We start from the raw sequence: 5,814 nt of genomic DNA on the forward strand, positions 1-5,814 counted from the left end.
TCTACGATAAAATGTCATATTTCTTGAATTAAAATCTATAATTGGAAACGGATATTTGCGATCGTCTCCATGGCAGCGGTCTTGTACACAGACTTTATCAGGGTGATTATATTTTTTACAGAAGCCTTTCACAGTGCAGCGGGTACTTTTAGATCGACACAAATCTTGAGGTTCACCATGGTGTCATTCTGCGGGTCACATATTCCTCATTAGAGGGATATCGCATCTCGGAAAATTTTGTAAAAAGTTTATCGGATTAGAAGCCGGGTATGAGATTGCGCTAACTTGTTTACAATTGTGGGAGAGAGCTGTAATGGATACTGGTTTGTATGTTTGAAATATTGGAACACGTGAGTCTTATTTCATTCCTTCTCGTTTGCCTAATATTGAATACGTATGATTGTAGGTAGCTAGCTAGCTAGCTAGGTAGTGTAGGTTGGTTGGTAGGTCGGTAGGTAGGTTGGTAGGTAGTAGGTACTGGCTAGGTAGGTAGGTAGGCATGCATGCATGTATGTATGTTTCAGCAAACGCAACATCAAATACAAACACCTGGAAATGCATACCGATGTTCCATAAAAATCTGATTCCAGCTGCCGAAACTCGCCAATCTGTGACATTTGATGTCGTATGGTAAATAGACCGCAGCACAGATCGTTCGACCTATCATGAATGATTCCATTTGGTTTTTTTCTGACTATGCAGACCGCTTTTGTGATGTTAAAACGGTTTTTAGTGAGATTGAACATGTTCCTTTAAAGCTATTCTTTTTTTATTATATTTGATAAGACCATTAACACTGTTTCCCAAATGGGCATTTAAAATATCCAACATCGCGCTTCCGTCTTCAAGACATGATGATGCATTATTCATGGCCATCCGAATCCCATTGGTCAATTTTAGTCCTTCTTCTCTTTTGGTTGAATAATTGATTCATGCATATATTACATTAGACGCGAGGAATACCATATTTTACCATTCTGTTCCCTTCCGTTCAGTATTTGAGTAAATCGAGACAATGCCACATTTGCAATCTGCACCAGCGTTTAAAAGCTTCAGCATCGATGGAAATCCGTATCCTTCACACAAAGGGCAGCCGATATTTTAGCAAAGAACAGTCGCTTCTTTTATAATGCGTTTATTATGCGCACCGTGCATGCATGTAGCGGTAAGGTATTCAATGCGTTGAGCACAATTTCAAGTTGGAAGTAATGTTACAGTATTGGGATTACAATAGCAGACTAGCTCTTTTGCCCTTTTTTAAAGAGGCGGAGGAGTGCTACAAAGAGGCCGGTCTTCAATAAAAAACGACACTCCACTCACTGATTATCATTCTTACTTGTACTCTGAAAGCCTGACTGTGTAGAAGTATCTGAAAAGAACTTTTATACAGGTTTTCAGTATTTCGTATTTGTGAAAGTCAACCATTTAGTATCGCCCTCACCAAGTTAACCTCTGACGGCAATTGTGATAATTTACAACTACAAATATTCTCGGTCAGGTAATTTTGTGATAGTCCTCGCACAATCTTCATAATGACCCGTTTCTTTACTTACTCATTCGTTATTTGTCCGTTCTTACATATTGATCAGGGTTTTTTTTTGATTTCATATCTTACCATTGAACGTTGTCCCTCTTTGTGCGAACTAAGCCAATTCTATCCCATCATGATAATATCCGCCGATATCAATTTTACTGGGATATAATCCACAACTACCTTTTCCAATCGTGTTGTGGGCCATAACACTGGAAAGAGACAGATCAGGGATCAGGAATACGATAAAGAGTGTATCGACTGGTTGAAAATAAAGGAATAAATATACATTTTCTGTACTGGCAACGCTGTCGTTTCTCCCAACCAAACCCAATCATTGGCCTTTCTTTAAGGAAGAAGCCTCGGGGACAGTTCGGGCTTTCAAATTTTATCAATTCTACTCTGATCTACCACTAGTGTAGGGGGGGGGGGTCATTTTAAAGCTCTTGAAGAAAGAAAAGTTTTCACTGGCATAGTTTTTCGAAAATAGAAAATATTAATGTTCTCCATAGAGTTAACACAGGGATGACGGCCATTTTGAATTTCAAATATCAGGAAATCTTAGGTAATTTGTCTCCCTAGTACCAAATTTTGCACGGTGACCACTGATTTTTTATTGAAGAATTGTTGAAAGTTTCACTGAGGAAAGTTTGAGCAAAAGTTTGTAAGTTTCTCACTTTCGAGGCGCATACTACCTAAAGAGTACAAGGCAGTCAAATGACGTGAAATTTAACCATGGGACGACAGTTAATGAACTCTACCTTGAAAGGAATGTTTTCACCGATTTCACACTGTGATACTGCATGGTTACAATTTGTGTTTCGGTTAAGACTGCAGTTGGCGTTCACCTTGAGAAAGAAAAGTATTCACTACGGTAACAAATTGTTTGTTAGCCCCATCGTCAGCATGGGGTACAACATGATAGTTTTCACCTCGAAGGATAGGAATTCTGTGAGGATAATGAGTCACGATCATTACTTTTCCATGATCAAAATGTGCCGACAGATTAGATCTGTCGTCTTTAAACATTCCGACCCTACACTCGTATTGATCTATCGGCCAGACAACATATTTCAACCAAGATCTCAGTCAAGGCAATCTATAACAGTGTTAAACGGCATAGGCAATCTCATGCTTCTTGTGCGGTACTGAAAGAAATGAGTCGATGTTTCTACAGGATTAGAGGAATTAAAGATGTTAAAAAATAGTGTACGTAAGGGTAGCCAGCCAGAAGACTTCCAGAAATAAATGTTTGTTTGTTTTTTCCATTAAATATACTATTCTCAGGTATCATGAACGAAGCTGAAATTTACGGGAAAATAGAAAGCTGTTAGCGACAATCTCACCCAGCGAGTCGAAATTTCCGCTGATGCTAACTTGGTTTTCCGTTTTCCCACCATGCAGCAGAAATCAAAAATGTCCTACTCCCGTCAAAACACCTCGCCACCGCTCTCTCCCAATGACAACCAGGCGACAACCCTCCCCGGTGTGTGGCCCCTCCCCGCAAAATTGGTTTTGCCTCCTCATCGACAAAACATGCAAGCAATCGAATGATTTTTTCCTGCCCGCTATACTAGCTGGTGCCCGCTGAGCACAAAATAAATCCAATTTCACAATTTCATAATTTAACCATTAGCCAGAAGAAAATTCCGTTTCATTTTCAGTTTCTTTTTTTTTTTTGACATGACTGTCATACCATGATATCCTTTCTTGAACCTCGAGCAATTACACAAAGTAAGTCGTTAATAATTAATATTTATAAGTTACGAGGACTGAAACGTTTTGAAGTTTATTCAAAGATATGATATGAGTTTTTTTACACTAAGCATGGAAAATTAAAGTTTTTACCATGCCAAGGGCATCAGTTTTTATCAGTCGCTCTCTAATATCGAGATGTTGAATAGGGGCCAATTGATATTCCCTGCAGCCACCGCCGAAACTTGGATAGTACTGTCAATGAGAGGCGTTACAAGATGTTTTGAATGATGTCAATGTCAACGGCAAGGTGAGTTTATGCCTAGAAGACGTGACCCAGAAACTCTTTTCATCAATTCAAAACTCCTTAAATTATGGGTAAAAGATGTGATATTCAAATATATAATATGCTTCAGGTACACTTGCAAGGTATTTTTTGCCAAATTGTCAATGCAGTGTTACATGCCGGTTGCTGGCACTCTGAGATGATCGTTTTAGGCGGTATCATTTCAGGAGCGCTATTATAATTTGTTGTAAATTTTCATCATTAAAGACATCAATTTTTCATGATTCCTCCCGAAACTCCATATTACCCTTAGCATATTTACAACAAAAAGAGTTGGAGAGTATTAGTGCTTGGCAAGCCTCAGGGGTGAACGTGGCGGTGTAACTTATTTGACTGTGTCAATAGCTCTTCAAACTGTACACTCGGAGGCCGTCACCCATGGCCATTCGTCAAATTAAGGTGCGGTTCGCCATAAACACCGATGCAAAACTGAAAACATAAATTGGATAGCTTCGAATCCGCAAAACACACCCCCGACGCTATGTACAAATTGAAAGCGTACGAGGAGATATGAAAACACGAGAAGCAATCGCAAACGGACGGATACGTATCCAATGCTATTACCCATAGGGGGCCTATATGCATGGCAAGCCGACCATCCGGCGCGGCAATGACCTGTTAGAACCCTATCCAAACAGATCAAGTGAAAAGTTTTGTAAAGTTGGTTGGTAGGCTTTAACCTTACGCTAAATTTGCAAATCAATAGGGGAGGGCGCACACATCATCTTCAGGTCGTGCTTTTCAAAAGTATTGCTCTACCTGATAAAGATCACGCACAGATGTTACTGGAAAGTTACTACAAAACATACTGGGTGGAGGGTTTTTGTAAATAATAATTGAACACAGACCCAGTCACACTGTACGTCTATTGATACATAGTTTACACTCCACATAGCAAAAAGCCGTCGATAAACTGACTTCTGTAGTCGGCGATGCCAGCGCATCCGTGGTCAAAAAAAAATCTTCATAAATGAGACAACGGTTACTGGAGAGCTTCCTCCGCCACATAAAATTATGTTATCCGTCTGAAACCAATCAAGCATAATACGCGATACCCATTATTAATTAATCGAATTTTAGACAACGGTGTCACTCATCGACATTTGTTGTATAAATATTCTTATATTTGTAATGCCAAGCGAGTTAACTTGATAAAATATAAAAATGGATCTGTAATAGTATTTAAGGTAGTATGTGACTCGAAAATGAAAGACCCAAACTTTCCTCAAGGAATCTTTCAACCATTCTCTTTCAAAAGCAAGAACAGAAATCGGGGGTCACCGTGCAAATTTGGTACTAGAGCAACAAATTTCTCAAGATTTGCAGATATTTGAAATTCAAAATGGCCGCCATCCCTGTGTTAACTGTATGGACAAAAAAAAAATTCGATTTTCAAAAAATGAAGACTTTGAAAGTCTTTCTTACTCCAAGGGCTTCAAAATGAGACCCATGCCCAACAAGTGGTAGATCAGAAAAGAACTGTAAAAGTTTGAGAGTCCAAATATCTGTCCCCGAGGCGCATTCTACCTTAACGATGAATTCAGATAAGCTTAAGGATATTGTTTTAAATTTCTGGCATTCATTTAAACGCAGGGAGTTTCCTTGTTTGTTTCATTTGGATTATGCACCCTCTGTTTCACTGTAGCAATTCTGATTGTCACAAAATGCGCATCGGCTGACATAATCAGGGGTAAACAGCGGCTGAAATATAGAAATTTGTCGTAGTGGCAAGTACTGATTGTCACTTTCAACACGCTCAATCTCTGGTGAACGAAGTTAATATGTATACATATATACATTGTCGAGTGAATTCGGACCTCATTAATAGTGTGTACATTCCCTCTGTGTATGCCCCTGTCGAACAATGCGAGCAGCAACTTGCTTCAACAGGTAGGCGCTGAAATTTTAAAATTTACCAAACGGCACAGAAAAGCATAGGCACTTCTGCTTTTGAACAGAATATTTTGCAACAAGTTTATGGTGATGATGGCCAACACATCTCACTGCAAGGCCCAGGTCTTGAAAAAAAATCTATGAGATGACAACGAGGCTAATTTGTACGAGCAGCTAGTTTTACCTGCTTGTATTTTCAGTCACTCCGGTACATTTATTAGATTAAGAGCTTAGAAAGACATCGCCGCGCGCTGCTAGGCGACCACCGTCCTCATTATTTACCAGCCTCGTTTTGGATTCTCCTATTTAGTTGGAACCTACAATACGTAGTCTCCTATTAAAGAGAAAG

The sequence above is a fragment of the Ptychodera flava genome, chromosome 15 (genome assembly GCF_041260155.1).
Source record: "Ptychodera flava strain L36383 chromosome 15, AS_Pfla_20210202, whole genome shotgun sequence".
Lineage (NCBI taxonomy): Eukaryota > Metazoa > Hemichordata > Enteropneusta > Ptychoderidae > Ptychodera > Ptychodera flava.